General features: G+C 38.4%; 1 protein-coding gene across 2 annotated transcripts in view; it reads right to left on the bottom strand.

Moving 5' to 3' along the window:
* LOC116840320 overlaps nt 1-23,881 on the bottom strand; it is a 99,451-nt gene that overhangs the window by 7,480 nt on the left and 68,090 nt on the right. For both annotated transcript variants that reach the window (XM_032806891.1, XM_032806890.1), the window contains one exon: nt 1,544-1,593. The gene's annotated coding sequence lies outside the window, so the exon portion shown is untranslated. The remainder of the gene's footprint in view (nt 1-1,543; nt 1,594-23,881) is intronic.

Below are 23,881 nucleotides of genomic sequence, written 5' to 3'. Positions count from 1 at the left end.
CACGGTCGCGACGTAAGACGCTCGGATCGTTTTGCGCGACCGCGTGGGTGGCGGCAGGTCATGGCCAGTGGGTCCGCGATCTCTCGGGGGACGATCCGCTGTTCTGCGCTTCGCGTGGAGGTATATCCACACTTGTCCGTGCAACTGGCGATTTGCGAAGGGCGAATACTTCCTGTACGCGGCAATTCCGCGAACTGCACTTTCGCGCAAAAACGGGCGTTCCATCACGCGTGACAAGACCAGTCAGATGAACTTTCATGATTATCACGACGTGAGGTAATCGATGAAGGGAATTTTAATGTCTTTTCAACTGCATTTACGGAGCAAATATGTTGCACTGAATAAATCATTAGATTTGCATCATTTCTGATCAAAATATTTGAATGAATTTTTGTGTCTGAAATAATCCGATGAAAAATATCGGTTCATAATTTTTTGATCGGTTTATCTGATGAAATTATGATCGGAAGTATCCGATAAAATTTAATTGAATATCCTGATGGGATATAAAAATTCATTGGTATTTTGATCGGAAATATCCGTTTGTTAATTTTTTGTCGGACAATTTCTCTTAGTGTATAGTAATTTTTATTATGAAATTCTCTCAGTGTATAACGCAATAGTTTATTTGTACTTTGATGCAGCTGTAGATTTGCTAAAAGTTACACTCGGGTTTTCACATTACATTTTGCAGGACGCATTGTTTTGAGCAAATTTTAATCATTCTTCCGTATTTCTACTTTGTCCTCCTTTTGTGCGATAAATATAAGTGCTATATGAATTATTCATAAGGCATGCGATCTTTACAGATTTACTACACTGAGAAAAGAATACCTGGATATTTAGTTGAGAGAGGAAATGAAGTTCATTTTATACAGAAGTGACACACACTAGAAGTCACATAACATTTTGCACGACACATTGCTTGGAGCAAATTTCTATCGTATCTTTTTCGTATTTCTTTCATATTCCTATTTCGTCCTTCTATGTGATAAAAAATATGAATGACATATAAGTCGTTCCAAGGACGCAATCTTTACAAATCGACTAATAAAGTTCTTGCCAAATTTACGTACATCTGTCTATCCGGGGGCGGGGAAGGGGTTGGGATTCACATCTTTTATTTCTTTTCCTCTTTCAAGCAGAATAACTTTGAGTTCTTAGAAAAGAAATAACTTATGCATTCGTACAAAAAGGAAAGAAATAATGACGTCTTACATGAATTTACATGCCGCGGGGGTTCCACTCCGACGAGCGGTATTTAAAAGCACGACAGCGTGTTCGTATTTTGCGAACGCTAACAGTGTAGATTTAAATATAGGAGCTAAACAAGCGGCACACAAGTCGGCACACTAAATGCCGACGCAGCCGCGCGGGGTAACGTCTCGCACGCCCATATATTATTCCTGCTAGTAGCGTCGCGGCAATTAAATTTAATTTCGCGATTCACGATGACGTATCAGGGCGAATTATATCCGCCGCCGCCGCCACCTCTCCCCGGGCGCGTCGCGCAACCGATGTAGCGTTTTAATCGGAGACTTACGACTCGTTTGCTCAGACGTGGCCTCAGCAGCACCGCGCTCTCGATGGCATCTGCAACACACACCAAAACACACGAATGAGCTTCTGTAACGAACATGCATTTTGACAAAGTGCAACTTAGCAGGGAGCAGACAATCGAGGCGTGTCAGATCGATCGAATCAATAAACGCTCGTCGGGCAAACACGTATCGAGGCTTCTGGGCTGCTCGCCATCTTGATTTATGGCGTCAGAAGCGAGGAAATGCCTGCTCAAAATTTCTATAAAGTATGTCAAAATAAGAAGGTATATTCAGGAAATAACACTTTTAATCAATTAAGCACACCTCTGAAATACTCAGAACGCTTTTCTTTTGCAATCGATAATTAATTATGAAATCAACGTGACAAAATAATGAAGAAATGTAGGTTAAAGAGGATGATTGCACGGTTAACTTTACAGTTATTTATTGATTGTCAGAACGCGAAAGATGAGTATTTTTATTTTCGAGTACTTTAGAGGTGTACTCAACCGATTACGTAATTTTTTGGATATATCTTTTTATTTCGACGTACAGGAATTTTGAGCGAGCATTTCCTCGCTTCTCTGACGTCATCAATCAAGAACGGTGCCTTTCGCGCGTGATCATTCGCCAATCTTCTCCAATTAATAATTCAAACATGATAATTTGCGAAATGGTAGAGTAACTTTGTGTTCAGCTTGACGAGTTCTACCTGCACACAACGGGTGTGCCAGTAATTGTCAGACACTCCGTATAATCAGTGATGTGTATAATCAGAAATATAAAGAAATCGATCGACGCGAATGAACAACAAATCCGCTCCGACGTTAATCGAGACGTCCTGAATCTGACGTCTGCGAGCAGTTTAGTCTTCATCGACTCCTCGTCGTTCGTCTCTCTTTCTCTCTCTCCCCTCTCCCTCTCTTTTTCTCTTACTCAAACGGCATATGTAATTTTGTATTGCGCGAGCGGCTCGAGCCGCGGAAAGCGGTTTACGGCGTGGCGTGTTTCGCGAAGAACGGTGCGTATTTGCGTTCCCGGCCGCGGCACGTATCTCCGTTCGCGGTAATTTCGATTCGCGGAGCTCTCGCGCCGATCTGCCTGTTAAATCATTCGTCTGGATTTTCTCGTGGCGGCGGCGGTCACACTTTCCTCCTCGTTCTCCTATCGCGTGAAATTCGCCTCGCATTTTTCCCGCCGTCACCTCTGTCCGTTTACCACGCAATGACTCACTTTCCGGACGTGAGATTTCTAATTCTTGACTTTCCGTGGGCCTCGTCGTGGCGTACATTACACGACGGCAAAATTGTCTTTACAACACGCACCTGTTTTCCCCGATTTTACGGAGGCCTGCATCTCTCTCTCTCTCTCTCTCTCTCTCTCTCTCTCTCTGTCTCTCTGTCTGTCTCTTTTTCTCTCTTTTCGCGTTTCACAACTGTGCCGTTGCAAAATGCCTCTCGTTCACGAGTACACTCTCGTTATATTCGACACACACCGCTTCTCAGGTTCAAGGGTCAACGCCGATTACAACGTCCGCGTCGTTGCGTTACGTATTTTATTGGCGTTCGTCGTTATCAGCGTTAAAAGCGATTTCTTCGTTTTTTATCGAAAACCGGTAAAGCACTTTATCCTGTACACGCGCCGATAATAACGCATAATGAAACATGTAGAGGCGGAAAATGATGAATAACTGAGCTACGGGATCAATAACTGCGAGGTCGCAGGTTGTTTTGAAAAAGTAAAGAATCTCAAAATACGTCTAACGACTCGAGGAAATGCTAAGTCAAGCCTACAAAGTCTACCAGGTCTATAAAGTCTAAGTGGATATATCCAAAATGTTATCTCCAGATATTTTTATTTCTATTTCTCGTTTGTAAAATTACAACCTTCACTACAAAATTCTCTCTATATAATTCTAGTGTTAATTATCAGCGTCTACGGGCAGAAAAAGAGCATTGTTTATGACTTTCCCGAAGAAAATATTCCCTGCATAAGAAAAATGTCTCCGAACTTAAGGAACACTTTGTATGCGTGAAACAATGGCGATCACGCGGCTCGCGTGAATTCAGCAAGAAATTCGTAACGAACAGCGAACGTCGAGCGTGCACGCCAGGTTTGGTCATGGCTCGCTTTTTGCCGGCTCCGTTCTTAACGGTACCGACGCGTCCTCGTGGTCCAGTTCACCACGTGTTTCCAGGAGAACCCGGCGATTCGAGAAGTCATACGCCAAGAGGTCGTACACCTCCGTGCAACGAGGAGTGAAAGGTAGCTGCGAAAATCTCGCTCGCGTTATTTCGGCGGACGCTCACCAAACCCCACTGACCCTGGTCAATCCTTTTTCATCCTAATTTACTCCTCCACTCGCTTCGATATACAAAACAAAAGCGGTGATCCTCGATTAGAGTCCCCGAAATTGCCATTTGTTATACTTTTTTCGAAAACACAACTAGTTTACTAGTTACTGTTAATTAGATAACATAACCTACACAGAGAGAACGATTTGTTGAATCAAATAAATGCTTCGTTTGAATGGTCCAAAGAAATTTTTTGGTTGAAACAACAAAAATATTTCGTTGGAACTAAGCTGTAACTAAATATTTTTGTTACATCAAACAAAACTTTGTTCAATCAATCAAAAAATTTGTTTGAACCATTCCAAAGAAGTGTTTATTTGATTCAACCAAATCGTTCTCTCTGTATGGTTATTAACTTGACAACATTAATATATTATCGCGAGCGTTTATTCGCTAATCTTCTTTAATTAATTATTAAAAATCCACAAGGTTATTAGGAAAATGGTAGAGGACTTTTTCGTTCAGTTTGACTAGCATAAGATGGCAGACGTTATCTATTTACATCTCGCGTAATCATTCACAAATTTTCTTTAATTAATATCTCGATAATTATCGCGAATTTCACAAAACAGCATCAGATTTTTATGTTCATCTCAATCTATGCCTTCACGAGAGCTTCTGGGACACCATATATAAGCGAAAAGACAGGAGAATTTTTCTGCAAAAATCGCACACACAAGAACACGATTAATCATGCGCTCATGAATTGACTATTATTAGCAGACTCTAATATCGTACTGTCGCTGCTAACGAACTCTCCGCCGTAATAACGCTGCGTATCGTCCGTGGAATAATACGTCATGCGTATATAACGGCACTTCAGGCCGATTAAAACGTTTTGTAGCGTTTGTTACTCGGCTACGAAATAATCAGTTATCTGCACTTATTTCCCTCCTCGGGAGAATAAAAGCCTCGATCGATCAATCATGTAGAACATGCAGAAACGACGAGTATTAATCTATCATTACACGAACGCACGTGCGTATAAATATAGCGGAGCGCAGCCCGTCGGCTGAATGCCGCTCCTTTCTTTTTCCCCTATTTAAGAGATTTATCTTCTGAATCTGCATCGATTCATCCCGTCGCCGTCCACGATGAAAAAAGTGCGCTGATAATCAATGATATACCGGTCATGCAACCGCATCGTCGATCGCCACTCAACCCAGACTGGACTTTAATATTTAATAGGGAACTTAATAGCACGTAATTCCGCCCGGCAGCACGAGACCTCGTCGGGCGGGTCTTCCAGTCGGAAGAATTCAGAATAGCGACATATTTCAACGTTTTGTATGCCATATGTCGTGGCTCACCTATTTTATTCTCCATAATCGTACACCTGCTTGTTTTTCTCAGTTTCCTACATTGTAATTCTGTCTCTATCACGGCAAGGATTCGCGCAACATCCGTCTCTGGAATCGATTGACCTTTCCTCGATATCAAGCTTCTAAATTTAAAGTTACATTCTCCGCCATTGAGCGGCTAAATATTTTAACCAACTTCCGCATGAAATTTGATCTGCCTTCTCCCTATTCTCTACTCATCACGTTGCCGCGTTACATTATACGTAACTGAGCATATAAATTTGCGTAAAACAGAAGTTTGAGTTTAGACAGCCGAAAGAACAGAAGACTCTTACAACTTTTGTTCAAAGAAATGAACAAAGATATCAATATAGGATTTTTACCATATACTATTTGTCATTGTTTCAAGTATAAACAATTGCTTCAAGAGAATCGAAATTCCGTGAAAGTATCTTGTGTAGAGCGTGCTATTGCCGGACGCCTCTAACTGATGGATAATTTCACAGCTCGTCTAATAATCCGAAACAAATTTTGTTTGACCAAGAAATCTAAAAACTATACTATGTCGGAGGATAAGCCTTTGTGATATGCAGAAAATTAAAATTTAACGAAATGGCAGTATTTCAAAATCACAAAGTCATATTTTTCTTCTCTCTTTCTTTTTTTATTTTTAGTGCCCTTGAAAATACTAATTTCTTTCCCAAAGAATTTAGGTTCATTCTCCTGCGAATCTAATACGGTTCTAAAATTTTCATGTTTTATTTGTCTCATATTATTGCACGAGATGCAATAACTATTCTCCTGATATCTAACAAAAGCTATTCTTCTAATACCAACATGCGAATATCAACTAGACAAAAATCTGCACGAACTTAAGATCAACCCAATACATCGAAATTTGCCAGGTATCTACTTGGTAACATTAATGGCTATCAATAAAATAAATATTATGTTGTTGTTATTACACTGAGAGAAATTATTCGATGAAGAATTAACAAACGGATATCTCCGATCAAAATACTAATGAATTTTTGTATCCAATCAGGAAATATCCGATGAGAAACATCGGTTTATAATTTTTTGATCGATTTATCTGATGAAATGCCATTATGATCGGAAGTATTTGATTAAATTGAATCGGATCGGATATGAAAATTCATCCACATTTCGGAAATATTTGTTAATTTTTTTATCAGATAATTTCTCTCAGTGTATTATTAACAACTTTTTCTTGTCTCCTTGCAAGATTCCGACGACGAAGCGCGTTCAGCCTGACCTCCGCCGCGAAAAACGTGGCGCTAAAAGAAATTCGCAAGTTTCTTGGTGACCGAGATTTGTGGACTGTTCGCATTAGAGGCTTCTTTGCATTGCACTGACGAAAAAAATAACTGGGAGAAAAGTCTCGCCGGTAAAGTGCATACGCGAACTCGAGCAAACGCGCGCGCGGGCAGATAGTGCGAGCGCGAAATTCCGGTTCCGGAGAAATCGGAATACCGTAACGCGAACTGTAACGAGAAGAAATCCCGGAGTCACGCATGACTCTCCGGATCGGCGTTTACTTTGAAGTCATCGATCGGACAATGACGATAACGCGGCCGGGGTAAACGGTACGTTAATTGGTCCGCAATGACGGTATGTACTTTCACGTGTGTGTGTGTGTGTGTGTGTCTGAGTATGTCAAAAATTCCCAGCAGATATTTCGAAATGTCGCAATTGATCGGCAGATACCGCGGAAACGTATTGCGGGCCGCAGAAGTGCATTTATCATAGCACGCGAGAGTGAACCGCCCGAATGCAAGTTTCACTTCTTGCAACCCACGTTTCTGTCTCTCTCTTTCTCTCTCTCCCTCTTTCTTTTCTCCACGCGGAAACATATCGCACTGGATTGTAGAGACACTATGAGAAGTCGGTTAAAATTGCCGCTCGCAGGTTAAAACTCCGTTTGCCGTATGCGCTTGGAAAAATGACGGGAAAGTAGGAGCGACTAAGCAGAATCGACCGGCCGAAGCGGCCGGGGTGACGGACAGACCACACAAGGAGAGCCCTCCTTTCTCGCCTAGGCACCGAGGTATCGGTATCGAGCATTCGTGCGAAACGATTAGCAAGCCGCAAACGTACCAGAAATCACGCCAGCAGACGACACGTGCGTCGACATAGGCCGGTCAGCTCTGAGCAATCGCTAACGACAAGGCTCGTACTCTCGACGAATCCTACGATGATCGGATGTGATCGATCGGATCGCGTACGACAGATCGCGAGATACGGTCGCTGTCGGCTCGCGTGTATTTCAGGAAATGATTGCGAAAGAGTGACGAATTAATTTAATAAACTATTAAAGCTGTGTGAAGCCTAACACAGATATACACACCGAGAGAACAGTTTTTTTGGATTCAACAAATTTTATCGAATTCGTGAAAGGAATTTATCTCTTGGAAAATAAACTAACAAGTAAACCTACCCAAAAAATACACTCCTTTTTTTTCTAATTTGGTACAAATGTAGAAATATAAAAAATATTGAGGTCATATTTTTGCATCTTGGCCCACTTTGAGTTTCACGGATAGTCTATAGCTTTTTAATGTTCTCACTCCTATCATCAACAAGTATAACAAAAATGCATAAGAAATAAAATTGTATACAAGATATAGTTAAATAATTTTAACAAAATTGGAATAGCTGAGACACAAACTATTTTAAGGCCGGTATTCATAGTCGGATCTTATATTTAAGATCTTAAATTCATCTTTAGATGGTCTACGGGTGATTTCATTGGCTACAAAGCATCTGAAGATAAACTTAAGACGGTCTGAAATATAAGATCCGACTATGAATATCGGCCTAAATTTCTTTAGCCGAAATTCCAACCAAAATATTTAAAATCAGTGCTAAATTAGTCAAAAGACTAAAAAAGTTTGAATCTCGGCCAAACTGAGAAGTTATTTGTATAAATTTTTTTTTCAATTTTTTACATGTTTTGTTTAAACATTTTATTATTTATACAAATAATTTTACACAACACACATTTGATTTCATACTCATAATCAACAAACCAAAAACGCCTATATCTTATATTCAATTTTATTTCTTATGCATCTTTGTTGCACTTGTTGATGATAGGAGTGAGAACATTAAAAAGCTATAAACCGCCCGTGGCAGTTATAAACTCAAAATGGGCCAAAATGAAAAAATATGACCTAATAATATTTTTTGTACTTCTACATTTATGCCAAATTAGAAAGAAATCGGAGTGTAATTTTTGGGTAGGTTTATTTATAAGAAAAATAATATCCAAATAAAACGATTGTTAATTTAACGGCTGTACGGTACGTATGGCAATACGGCTGTTTGACTTTTCAAGTAATTTTATTGTTCAAGCTGGATCATTTGTAGTCTGGTTCGAAGAATAAAATTTCACTCGATCATCTCATTTTGCTAAATGTTCTAATTTCTGTTTGAACAATTCTAAAAGACTTGACATTTCTTTTTTTTCGCATTATGGACGGTCTGTCTTTTTATCATTTTATCGCGTGCGGCCTCCTTCGTGACTTCCCACGCAAACAGTAAAATCCTGAGTAAAAAATGAAATACTTGAAGATTTCTAGGGTGTAAAGTTGCTTTCTGCGGATAAACTTTATATCCCACGAGTAAATTCTCAAATATTTTTTTCTCAAAATTAAAGTGGAAAACGTTCATACGTTTTTTTTTCAAAGAATATGGTTTAATTCAACGAAACAAAATGTAAAATATAGCCAAGTAATATATTATTTGATTGAAAATCAGATTTTATTTTTTCTTCAAATAATCGTGTTCTTTCTCAAACAATGTGGTTTAATTTAATGAAAAAGAATGATACACAAAATATGTTGGGGAATCAAATGAAGCAAATTGCTTGGTCAAAGTACTAAGTCCAAAGAAACCGTTTGTGGAGCAACTTGGATCAAACACAACTCGAGACGAATCTCCGGATTTTTGCACGTCGATATTTTCTATTTTCTTCGCGATTCTCTCCTCGTCCCTCTTTCGTCGTCCATCCCATTTCTTCGAGGAGTGACAGACGAGTGATCGATTGTGAAATCTAATTAAGAAAAATATTTTATCATATAACAGCTGACAGCTTTGAAAAAAGCGACGAGCTTCTTTGAAAAAAAAAATTAAGATCTTTACATTGAGAACTAATTTACTCGGTGACTTTACTCAGCGAGCAGGCGAGAAGAAAAATTTGCACTTTGAGATATCTTTGCGGAATGCAAACCAAGTGAATGATTTTTTTCTCGCGATGATAACCGGTTAGTCTGACGAAGCTGTTATCGGATTGCACACTCCGCCGCAATCATCGACCGCAATCTTCCACAGAGTGTCGATAACGGGCAGATATATTCTTATCGTATCGATGAGGCGCGGATAGCCGCACAAGTGGCTCACAATCGTCGTCACACGGCGACCATATAGTGCGGTCGTCGTTCCTGAAATAATATCCATCGTTCGCCAATAGAGCCAATTATAAACAATATCACCGCGCTGACATACATTTTACCGCGGGTGCAATCGTCGCAAGTGTCGCTCAAAAGCCAATTCAGACAGAACGACATTTCTAACATGTTTTCTAACGAGTCATCGTGCCGGTCGGTATCGTTGGCGGCCTCCTAACACGGCTTCCTGTCAAGTGTCAAGTTTGCATTCGCCAAAAGTACCGCAATAAAATTCTCCACGCCACTCACCCAGTTTCTACGCGACCAGCCGATCAATTTCGAAATCAATGCTTTCAATACTGACAATGACATAACCAGAGCGATCTTGATTCGCATCTATCCTATTCCCTTCAGCTTTTTTATGAGGAAAAACGTGGTAATATATTCATTTTTCTGTTAGGGCTTTAGTTTACCCATCAGAGGGCGTCAAAGTTAGAAAAAACGTTCCTTTATAATTTATATTGAGCAGTGGCTCAAATGAAAAATCTCGTCAAGTAGATGCACGTTCTCGTGGTGCACCCTGCGTAATGCAAAATGATCTGTCAAAATATATTTACATATGTACGTATAAATAATTGATCCCTTTATCGTATGAACTGTAAACCACAGATGTATAAAAGTATATGTATTCTGAATCTACTCAACGAGATCTTTCATTTGAGCTATTGCTTGATATTTTTTCTACTTTTGGCGCTCACTGATGAGCAAAGCATAGCCCATACAGAAAAATGAATATTGTCACGTTTTTCTTTGTAAAAAACTGAAGGGAATAGGATAGATGCAAATCAAGGTCGCTCTGGTCATATTAGTAGTGTTCAATGTGAGATTGCGAGAGTGGGAATGAAGAGTATTCTATCTAAAATTTCCTTCATTTGATGCGTTGACTTAAAATTGATCTTCGATTTCAGTTTAAAATTAGAGAAATTTCTTTCCTCAGAGATACAGAAGAGCGATAAAGAGCCCGCGCGCAACGTCAGTTATCCTTGGCAGGATCGCCTCCGCTGCGATATTTCGTGATCATCGCGTGTAACGCGTAAAAATCCGGTTGTCCTTCACCCTTTCGTTAAGCGTGACGCTTGAGAAAACAGAGCTAATTTAAAAGTACCGAGCTGTGCTCGGCGTCGATAGAGCTGCGCGAGCGGAGCGCGGTGGTCTCAATTGTTTAACTGGCGCGACGATAACTATGTACTGAGCTAAGTTTGTGCAAACACGCTCGTTAAAGCGCGGGAGAAAATAATTCTGAATCTCTATACGGTATACCGATATTATATAATTTATCTCGACGATCGTACGCGATAACGTGTAACCACTGATCCCACGTTACCTAACCTAACCTAACTCCACTGCCAACAAGAGACTTCGCTGCGAAAAAAAAAATTCGCGCGTGACGTCTCAAGGTAGAAACAATGAAATTAAATTGTTGAAAGCCGTGATTCTTCAATAGTACTTTCCAAGGTACAATCAGCGTATTCTTCATTGAAACGTTACATTTATGATTGATGGTTCAGTTATGAGCATTGCAATCAGTAAAATCTGGCTGATTGAATCAATCAGTAGAAGCGACATTACTGATGCATCTTGCGAACACAGGCAGCGCCATTGCACGCGAAGTGCATGAAAGTCATTAATTTTGTCGTCACAAATGCAAAAACTTGGACTTGATATGACGAATTTGTTTATCGCAGTGCAATTTTACTTCTACTGCTCAAAATCAATGAGAAATAAGACGAAACAATAAAACAGGAATATTTCTACTGAAAATTAGTGTATAATCATTGATTGTCGGTGAGTTAGTTCTTTTACTGGTTCGACCAGAAACATTTGTACTAATTCACTTTAAAAGTGCAAGCTAAACCGAGATCTAAATTAAAAATCTATTCTAACAATGTATTGAATGTGTTCAGTCTTCCTAGATTCAGTCTTTTAAAGAATCGCTAAAAATAAGTTTCTGATTGGATCAGTAAAAGGATTATTTTACCGATTATCAGTGAGCATTCGTTGATTTGCACTGAATTGGATCAGTGAAAGGATTATTTCACCGATTATCAGTGAGCACACATTCGTTGATTTTCATTGAAAACACTCCCACGTAACGGCTCCGTCTTATTTTTCACTTGAACAGTGGAAGTAAGATTTCACTGTGCAATATCTGTAATATACACGCGTTTGTTATATGCTATACTAAGTCTAACTTTCCGCGTTTGTAATAGTGTAATTAGCGGCTTCTACGCACTTTGTGTGCAATAACACTGTCTGTTCGCGAGATGCAGCGATAATGGGAAAAGTCGCGATTACCTGATCTTTTCAGTGAGATTTCATTATGATTGCAGTGCCATACTTATAACTGAAGCACCAGTTATATAAGTACACCGAGAGAGAAATACCTTAGAAACACAAAATACTTTCAAATTTTTAATATTTTAATATTTTGTACAGTCAATAGACATATTTGTTACTTACACAATATTCACCTTACAACTAAAATATGCAAACAAAGATTTCCTCAACTTTACCTTTACGAAACACGTGCAATGGTTAACGTAACTTAACTTAATGTATCAAGCATCATGAAAAGAGCCATGTTACTTCTTGGACAAATATTTCATTGGTCAAACGAACCGATTGCACATCCTTAGAGAGAGTGGAGTGTTTGTATGTTGAATCTATTAATGTTTAAACTACCGTGGAAAAGCCACGGTTTTCTCTCTTCCCCGTCACCCTCTGCCGCATCTTTGGAACGCGTCGTATCTGTTTACCGATCATCACGTTCCGGGAGAGGGCGAACGAGGCGACAGATTGCGACAGACTACGGCGGAGCGCCGCTGGACACCCACTCTTTCAACTGGTGTCTGTCCAGTGCGATTTGCATAAAAATCTGGCTTAAATACCGCGCGGTTAGCACACTGGCTGACATTCTTCGTACGCGCTCAATTGGACGCAGGGTCAGTTAAACCCCGGAAACAATCACATTTCGCATCTCGTTGGCCGCCCGTGCGGTGATGTAACGTTCGCGGTTTCGCGCCGACGAGCGAATGTCTGCACGTTCATTCGTTCGTTCGTTCGTTCCGCGCGATTATCATCCGCGCGAGACGCGGAATGAAGTCCCGTTGACCCGCCGCGCGATCCTAAACTCGTCTAAACGCGAAGCCGGATCTCCAAATATATTTATAACAGCTCGCGAAACTCCGCAACTCTGTTAATATAAAGTTCAGTCATTGAGATTAACTTCATTTTATAGAAATAAACTTTATATCCCACAAGTTCAAAAGTATTTTTTTCTTAAGGTATACATAAAGATTGATTAACTTTCGTTATTAATTTATTATTATTATTTTAGTCAAGTATTTTTTTAGATTTTAGTCAAGTAGGCATTAACAGTTGGGTATTAATTCATTAAAATTTTTTTTAAATAATCGACAAATCAGTAATTAAAATTAAATAATTATATATATATATAATCACGAATAATTTAATAAATTCATGAAATTAATTATTAATTAATGTATATAATCAATCAAATCAAAATTTGATTAAACTGATATCATCAAACGATTAAATTATTCGTGATTATTGTGACACAATTTATTGTATAATATAATTCTGTCGACTAACTATCGATTTACCGAGAATTTGGCCAACTAAAATTTTAATCGATCAATGGCCAATGCTGAACTTTGCAATAACAAGTATCACAAAGTGATCCACTGAGCAATTAATCTTTTCCTCCGCCCATGCACTACAAAGAAGACTGTAAAGTAAAAAGACACAATAAACCCCCTTCCCCATCGTAGGTCAAGCCGCGATTAAATCAGACGATCGATGCAACGAGGCGTGAAAGCGACGATCATTTAGCGCCGTTTTAATCTTCTCAGTCGGTAATCCGAGTTTGTTCGCCCGCTTGTGAAGCATACTCGAGGAGGATCTTTCTATTTTTACGAGTCCGCGCGCGGATTGAAATGTTTTTATTAGCAATATCGGTCGGGGTGCGTTACGTCGATGAGAGAATTATCTCTGAACAGATATCACAAATAGACGTCACAATTGTGACAAACGGAGAGATCTAACGATGTGTGCTCGCACAAGTGCAAGCATTTTGTACGTTTGTCGCGTGTGTGCTTTGCAATGCTTCCGCAAACCCACGTGGGAAATATTAGGCAAACAATGTACATCTGAGCTGCCAATGCCACTTGTCAACAAGCTTGCATTACATTTTAGATTCGTCACACGTGCGATCTGTACAAAGCGCACCTTTGTACGCAATTATCTCGGAAAACATGCTGGATAATTAAACGATATATCACGTACAAAGGACGTTCAAGCGAACGATAACACATATATATAAAGTAGATAAATTTTCAGGTATCACCGACGTTACACAACACAGATAACGATCGCTACCGCTTTAACAATCAGCTCTGTCTTCTCCGTTCCTACAAGTGCTTCTATGGTTATTTGTCTTTTGGTAATAATCAGATGTAGTAATTATCCGCCACTGCCGACATAAACCACCGACGTACGGCGTCGCGAAGTAGAAGAAACTTTATGGCTGAGCAGTTGGTTTTAAAAGCGTCTTGACTATTTGCAGCTCGCGTTGGCTGGTTCCTATCTTCCTCGCTTAACGATTCGATAATCAAAGTAACGATCCGTAACTCGTAATTGATCATAAATCTCTTGCAGGCAAATGAACGCATAAATATTAATTAATTCTCGAATCTCTATTCGAGATCTAAACTCACAACAGTAAATGAATATTTTTTTATTTCTCACGCAATCTTCACGCATGTAACTAATTTAATGAATATTACATTGTATGAAAATGTGACGCGTGCTCAATCTCAAACACGCCACACTCAGAAAAAGAAATATTCAGCATTTGTAACTATAATCGCATAAGGAAGTAATTACTATAGATTATGTTGAAGAGAAAGCCATTTCTTCATTACAAATTCTACTGCAACGTTATTGACAACAACGTCATATGTTCGTTGCTGTTACTATTTTCGCGTTGAAACAACCAAAAGATATAGTTGAGGCCAAATGTAACTTTAATTAGATCAACTATTTTTCTTTCTCAGTATATACACAGTGTCAATCAGTAATTTACTTCCAACCGACTTCAAAAAGCCGATTCTCAGTTTGCCTTGCACGTGTGTTTGTATGTTTCCTCATAAGTCGAGAATCATTAGAGATATATAAATAAAACTTTTCGTAGTTTGTTCAATATGTTAGCTACTTGATTTTTAGGTTAATGTCAATATTTATCTAGATAACCTGAAAATTTTGTAGTTTCATTACTTTTTTTAAAACTCCAGAATATTTGCAAATATAGGAAGGAATTTTTATTTTTAATCGATTTGTAAAAAAATTGTTTCCTAACCGACTTAAAAACAAACTTTTAGTAAATAATTGAAAAGTTGGAACAACAAATTTTATTAACAAAAATAAATCGCCTTCAAAAACCTCAAACGGTCTAAGAAATATGACAAAATTTGACTCTATATTCCTATATATACCTACAATCTTATCTTAATCCTACCTTAATATTTTAACGATGTTAGGAACGTGCGTGAAAAGGACAAATCGAGTAGATAAGTAGCTATATAATTGTAGGAAGAAAAATAACAGGAAAAAGTGAAATTATATTGACTCAATCGATCAGGTTTTCGTGCTGACTTCTAACATTGTTAGAATATTAAAATATTAGAATAGGATCGTGATAGGATAATACAGATAAGAGAATAGGATAGTACACATAGGAATACTAAAAATACTAAACTCTAGGAATACTAAACTCAAAATTATTTCACTTATGAGATAATTCTTCAGATTCTTGAAAAGATGTTTTTTTTTAATTAGATCAATTATTTTTCTTTCTCAGTGTACGCGGTGTCGATCGGTAATTTACTTCCAACCAACTTCAAAAAAGCCGGTTCTCAGTTTACCTTGCACATGTGTTTCCTCCTAAGTCGAGAATCGTTAAAGATATACAATTAACTTCTCGTTTTAAATTGCTCAAAAGGGAACTCTCGCAGTTTTTAATATTCGTATCCTTGGCAAAGAATTTTTTCAAATTTTATCGAATTTATTCCCGTTTAGAACGACTCCCTAGACATTTTGTCTACTGTACAGATACGTTCATTTGTATCTACATCTCATTTAAAAGCGGCGCTTCTTGATTAGAGGTCGATGACGCCTTTTGTGTTGCCAGGAGGTTCAAGGTGCTCCGTATACATCAGCCTGTCGCGCTGCATTACGTAACGCAATGTTACAGCTTGTGATGATACGCCAGAATTTCGTCTGTATAACCTAAGGGCAACCTGGCGATCGTTTTCATCATCTACGTCGCGACCTGTCAGACCGCAGGCTCAGTCATCGACGTATGCACATATAAAAAGGTGTTTATGCACCGGTCTACGTAAGATAAGTTACGACAGAAATAACAATACGATGCGAGAATATAAAATGTCGCGAATATTTCCATTGCTCGAGGGGGATGACATGTGAAGAATCAGTAATCAAGAGAAAGAAGTCCACGATTAGCGAACGCACATGTGCGTATAAGCGTTCGACCGTGAACGGATGCTTTGCATAAGACATTATCAGTGATAATAGGAGCTGCTAGCTGCTCGGGAATCAATTCGATCGAATAAAATTGACCGCGGTACCGTCCCGGGAAACTACGGAGTGCCGTAATCGTGCACGAAATAGCCTAGGTATTAAATATTAATAGTTCGGCTACATTCTAGGGCAGAATCAGAAAAACTCATACGAGAGAGAGAGAGAGAGAGAGTCACGAATATGAGAAATCTTCTACAAAATAAGAAATACGAAATTTTCTACAAAATAAGAAATACAAAATAAGAAATTCTTCTACAGAATAAGAAATCTTAAACAAAATAGAACAAAAGGAGCGACTAGACTTTATTCGAATTAGATTGGTGTCATAAAAATATTTACTTGGAGATCCTATAAAACGAATTTATTTATTTTATTATTTTATTAGAATGAACACTCTCTTACATAAAAAATTTTATTTAAAAATTGTCTTGACAACGAAGAAATGGAAATATATAGAACGCGCAATAAAACACGAAAGGATGTCGAATAACGTTGTTTAATAATATGTTTTCTCTCAAGTTTACAAGATACACTTGCTGAGATGATTAAAAATACGAATTGAGCTATTGGAGTCGCGTTGGAAAAGCTCAGGAAGCAATTCCGCAAATCTCGCTCGCATTATCGCGAGTGACATAATCGCAATCGGTAACAAGTTGCAAATACGTCGGAAAAGTTACGCCAAGTGCGTCAGGGGTCAATAAAACGAGATAATTACGATGTACAAACTTACGGAAAGAGCAAGAGGAAGAAAGAAGACGCATCGCAAAGGAGAAGATACAGATAGAAGTGGAAACGACGGTAGGGAAGATAAAACATATAGCGGCGATCGTAGGTCACTTCAGCCGTGTACGGAACATCAGCATTGCTAATGACGACCTTCGCCACATCGAGTCAAAGAAAAATCCCAACCGACGAACCTTCATCTTTCTCCGTGTCTATCTCACCATTCGTAGACCACTATATTCGCTGTCCTTTTCTCAAAAGGCACATGACCTCCCGAAAGGTTCGCGCGCATGACACGTGCGTCATGTAGTAAACAATTGAAGATTCACGAATTAACACAGCGCAGTTGGGTAATAATGGGCTCGGTATTTGACGAACTGTACTCCCCCCCCTCTCTCTCTCTCTCTCTCCCCCTCCTTAAGTAATTCCAAATTAAAAGGATTTTATGTTTTCGTAAAAACGATCTCGCAGTCTGATAATATGTACGAGTCGATAACATGAACCATTCAATTAAGTTCCCACAAATGAGGAATTCGTATCTTCAATTTGTCAGAAAAAAATCAAAACGCTACATAGTGTTACAGTAGATCGGGAGGAAGTATTATATTGATGTTGAAATATCATTATTGCGCATATAGAATTTTCGAAATCTACTGCGCACTGCTTCAACACGCGATATTGGAGGTCAAGATCAGAAGAAATGGCGATTGTTTCAATATGAGAACATCAATAGACGATACTGAAGTTTAAAACGCCTCTACAGACTGTTTTTTAAGAAAGTCGACGAATAAAACAATAGTTCTGCCACTAAAAAAAAAAGAAAAGAAAACGAAATTTCAATAATAAACTAACGAAAAACCGATTACTCATTTAGTCGTATTTTTGTAAAAAATAAATCAACTTTAAAATCTCCCATTAGGAATATTTGATGGCAATTATACCATCGATTACTCAATAATTCCGGAATAAAATATGAAGACCTTAGGAAATCAAATAAAAACAATTATTTTCACATATGTTAGTCATAAGAGGACAGTTAATACCAATCGCTTAATTAATGCCTAGGTAATTATCGCTTACGATCGATAAAAATACTCCTTTTTTCTTCAGCGATATGTAAATCCACGCGATGAATAAAACTTTCGTCTGGCGTGTCTCATTGGCATTCCGTCGTGAGCAAAGGTAGAGCGCCACGAAAACGGAATTTGCGTAAACAGCGACGCTCTTACGCGGGAGATAAAGTACGATGTGTTTGATTTGTTGCGTGTTACATGTTATCACGAATCGATAAGCGCGCGCGCGATAAGAGAGCTACATGAGATCTCGAGAGAAGAATCAAGCCACTCGTGCCGCTTTTAAAAGTACAAGCTACGCTACATTATCACATTTCCTTGCGGTGCAGTTTGCAACCGCGTTTGGTGGAAAGTTTTCAACGCCGTTTCGCCGGAACTTTTATCCCGAGCCTGACACATTTACGGCGCGGCTCACGTGCGATCGAATGTGACGATGAATATAACAGTTGCCAAGATAATGGACGCTAAAAATAAGAGCCACACGAGAGATCGTAATTATCCGTTAAATTTTAACGAAGACAGGTCGTCGAACTGTGCATGGAGGTCGGCATAACAGCTATAACATTTACTTTGCACACAAATTCCTTACAATTTTTTCTCTTTCTCTCTCTTTCTCTCATCATATGCAATTAGAAAATCATACATATGTATATGTTGCATACGCTTGAGAATCGTCACTACGCTGACCTCTGCACTAAGGCGGTTTCGTATAAAGTGTCGAGTGAACACAAATACATACACACACAAAGAGAGAATAATACATACTACATTTAAATAAATGTCTCAAGTATTTCATAAATTTGTATATTCACAAAGAGAGAGAGAGAGAGAGAGAAAGAGAGAGAGAGATTTATTATAAGTTTACAACGCGAGGAAAAAGCTTAGTTGAATTAACCAAATGTCTGAAATATGAGCAAAACGTATTTTAAATCCCAATAAGTTTGGCATTTCAATGAAAAATATGAAATTTAAAAAAGAAATTCAGTTTACTTAATACATGAAATACGTAGTAATGAGCATTTCTGTAATTCATGATACATTTTGAGATTATTATCAAAGAATGAAGAAAAGATTCTTTGCTGAAGATAACCATGACTTGAGAGAGGGAAAGCAAACTGAATGATGGCTTCTCTTAGCAACAGAATGATGTTCTTTTGTGTGTAGAAATCGAAAATAGGCAAGAAGAATGGGGTTACATAGAGTTTTCTCTGCGACTTGTTACATCTATTCTTCACTAACCTATTTTATTATTCCAACAAAAAGTGACATCTACGTCAGCATGCGTGATTGTGAAAACAATTTTTTTTCCAGATGATAAAAATAGTGTCGCGAACTTAAAGTCAACACTATTGCAAATGATACCCGATAATATGTTATATCTGTCTTTACATACCGAGGACTAAGGTGTGCCGTAGGCCGTAAAAGACATCTATTTATTTCTTCTACAACCTTCAACAAGTTATAATTAATTGGGATAAAAAATAAAAGAAGGAAGTCCCATTTTTTTTCGAAGACAGGCATCAAGAGATATGGCCTCTACAGGTCCGTGCAATTCTCACGGAAATAAATCGCACTTTTGTCGCTAGATTTATCATTGCAGCGCTCGCGCAAATGACAATGTACACCAGTAGATAATTTACGCAGTGTGTGCACAGCGCAAAGAGTATTGTTATTTGCGATCTCGTGGGTGGGGGTAAGTGATGCGTTAAACCGTAAGAAGCGGCCCGCCGGTTTTTACGGTTCGCGATGTCGCCGCGAAGGCGCAAAGTCGACGCGAAGATACAACGTGGCATACCGTAACGCAGCGCGCGCACGGTCGCGCCAGCACGACGACTGAAAAGGTAAAGGTGGGTTCGATGACGTCGCGTGGTCGTAAACACCTGGCGACTCGTTATCGTCACGATATAGACGCGCCAGCCGTTGCATCGCGGCAACTGCACCGCCTGTCCGCCAGCGGGTATAGATACGTGAGACAAATAATCCGCGACCGGCCAACGAGGAAACGTTCTCTCTCTCCGGGATTTTGATCAGATACGCTATGGCGCCGCGACTCAAAACTCCGAGACACGTGGCGCGTTGTAGATACGCGATTACTAGGTTTACTTTTCTTCTTTTAAGAGACGGTTATATTCATTCGACCTGAGATATTGTCAGAAGCAGAAAATGGACGACGGGATGTCGGGAGGACATCTTTTGTAGGGCACATTGGAAATTTCTCAACATAATATATATTGAATTGCTAGAAAGAAAGGAATCGTTCGAAAATTAAATCTCATAAAAAGAAAACAAATTTGTGAATCTGATGGAACTTTGGAATGAAAAAACAAAGAGAATAAGATAATCTTAAATAACATAAAACAAAGTAAAAAAAATAATATTATAATATATAATAATTATTGGGAGTACAAATTAGTTCGGTCCTTTTTTTGTGGTTAAAAATGCATTTATTTCAGAACAAAATGAATGAACAGATTAATCAAAGTATTGTCCATCGCTGGCTACTACTTTTTCCCATCTCTCAGGCAATTTTCGAATTCCATCTCGAAAAAATGTTTCGTCTTTTGAGGCGATCCAAGTTAGGAGCCAATTTTCGATTTCTGCGAAAGAAGTGAACCGGTGACCTGCCCAATCGTGCTGCATCCGTCGGAACAACCAGTAATCAGAAGGAGCAATGTCCGGCGAATACGGCGGGTGCGGTAAAATATCCCACTTGAGCGTTTCCAAATAATTTTTTACGACTTTTGCGACATGAGGCCGAGCGTTATCATGCAGAAGAATAACTTTGTCATGTCTTTGCTCGTATTCCGGCCGTTTTTCTCGTAATGCACGGCTCAAACGAATCAACTCCCAATGATTCTGCAAGCTCCTCTTGCGTTTGACTCGGATCTTCATCGAGTAATGCCTCCAATTCTTTGTTTTGGAATTTTTTTGGCTGAGCGAGGCTTGTTTTCAACGCTGAAATCACCATTCTTGAAACGTCGAAACCATTCCCTACATGATTTATCAGTTGGAGCATTGTCACCATAAACTTCTACAAGCATTCGATGCGCTTCAGCTGCACTTTTCTTCCAATTAAAGCAGAAAACTAAAACCTCCCGCAAATGCTGCTTAGTTAACACAAAATTTGACATATTCAACACAGTAAAAAACAGGGGTTTTGTATGAAACTCAAAGCGATATAAACTGAATATTATTGACAGATGTCTAACCTCTCTGAAACCACCGAAATCAGCTGTCACTATGAAACATTCATAACAGCCAGAGCTATCTTTTGAAAACGGACCGAATTAATTTGTACTCCCAATATGTAAAAATATGATTAACCGTGTGTAATAATTCAATAATAATAATGATTCGACAAAAAATATTGTGCAAGATTATTACACGAGCTGTAATGTTGACGCTTATTAGTTAGAAGCGTCCGACGATTCTGCGCTCAACACAACAAATTTGGACAAAATTTTAAAAATTCTTAAAAATAATTTTCTTATGCTTCAAACAATGATGAATAGTATGGCCTACAAAGCCCTCCCTCCATATTGATATCTTTATTAATTTCTTTGAAAAGAAAAAGAAAACATAAAAACATCCTATTTTTCGGCTCTAAGCCGAAACACGTCTCCTTAAATTAGAATTATTTTGATTAATAAATATCTTTTTTTTGTACAAATTGATCGTACAATCGGCGAAATCGTTGACTTTCGCAGGAAATCGCCGCTCTCGAGTTGAAACGGGCGCTCCACCGCACGACCAGAATAGTATATCTGAACGAGGCGTCCCGAATCATCGCTCATCCCGAAAGTCGACCGGAAGACGCACGGATTAATTTCGAGAATTCAGCTTGATGCTCATTACGTCGCCGGACGTTCCGTCGTTGACAAATGGCGACGGATACCCGGGGATAACGTCGTAAGGTCGTAGTCGCGGGCGGATGCGGACAGAGTGTGTTTTCTAGTTGTCATTTGCATACACGTGCAGTGTCTGATCGCGGCTAACTCGAGGGGAAAATTTAATATGTCTTGATTGCTCCCGTTTCCAGTGCTAGCAGATTCACGAGACGGAGACGAGTATCGTGTATCTCGAGATTGAACGTGAAGAGCGGGAGAAGGAGGAACGTGATGCACAAGATGTACACACGTGATCGTGCGGCCTCACGAAGAAACAGCGTGCAGCCGCCGAATTGATCTCAGGAAATCGCGGAATCGCCGCGAATCCTCAATCTCGCCGTGTCGAGGTTCACGTCCAGCAGATTCCAGCCGGTTGTACCGTCCGACGCCGAGCAACGATTGCCGATCTTGCGACACGATCTCAACTTGGCCGCTGTCGACGAGCACGCCGCGGCTGTGCGTCGTCGAGGTCGCCGGGGATTTAATTTCAGGCTTTTAATTTCCTCGAGCATCGGCGATCCGACTTCCACGTCGGATTTGTGCCGCTCGGGCACGGGATCAGCCGCCACCTCTGATTAACAAGGCTGTTACGTAACGCACCGTCCGACGACCGCGAAGGTACCTGAGGCAGCTACGCAGGTATTCACGTACTTAATCCTAGGCGAGCGAGTACCGTCGATTCTACGTCGGCTGTACGCGTGCGTGCGTGCGTGCGTGCGTGCGTGCGTGCGTGCGTGCACACGTACGTGCGTCGCCGTACGATGCCAGGGATTTGCACGGAAAGTTGCTGCTTGCACTCCGAGTGGAGATCCGCCCGATTAGCGTCCGAGAATTTTCGCGCGGGTTTTCTTCGCGCGACGCGTGGCCTGTTCGACGATTTATTACCGGTTTCACTACCATTCATTAGCCAAATTTAACTCGACTCAATCCGAAACGTTCCCTGCGCGAATCCTGGTTCTACAGAAAAGGACTGAGAGATCAAGGAATACCAAGAGATACCAAGGAATTTAGTCTGAGAATGCATCAACAGAGTACTTGACATTAAAAGGAAAAACAATTCTCTCTTCCTCTTATTCATATGTTATTATATATATTTTTCCAATATTTCCACTTTTTTAATTATTATTTATTCCTCTTATGTACATATTCCTCTTAATTATATATTATTATATATATTATTATTATATATTATTATATATATTATTATTATATATTATTATATATATTATTTTTATATATTATTATATATATTATTATTATATATTATTATATATATTATTATTATATATTATTATATATATTATTATTATATATTATTATATATATTATTATTATATATTATTATATATATTATTTTTATATATTATTATATATATTATTATTATATATTATTATATATATTATTATTATATATTATTATATATATTATTATTATATATTATTATATATATTATTATTATATATTATTATATATATTATTTTTATATATTATTATATATATTATTATTATATATTATTATATATATTATTATTATATATTATTATATATATTATTATTATATATTATTATATATATTATTATTATATATTATTATATATATTATTTTTATATATTATTATATATATTATTATTATATATTATTATATATATTATTATTATATATTATTATATATATTATTATTATATATTATTATATATATTATTATTATATATTATTATATATTTTCCTATATTTCTTCAAAACAAAAACTCGTAGATATCGAAGAATGAACCAAAATGGATTTTGGATTATTTTGGACTATTATTAGGATTATTTTGTGCAGAATTTACTCAGCAGTAAAATAATTCGACAATTTCATCGAATCGCATATATATAGATAAATTTACTTATTTATGCTATTTATATATTATATA

The sequence above is a fragment of the Odontomachus brunneus genome, unplaced genomic scaffold (genome assembly GCF_010583005.1).
Source record: "Odontomachus brunneus isolate Ranch 3 - 2012 unplaced genomic scaffold, Obru_v1 Obru_scaffold_009, whole genome shotgun sequence".
Lineage (NCBI taxonomy): Eukaryota > Metazoa > Arthropoda > Insecta > Hymenoptera > Formicidae > Odontomachus > Odontomachus brunneus.
The sequence above is the reverse complement of the archived record's forward strand: the minus strand, read 5'-3'. Positions and strand labels throughout refer to the sequence as shown.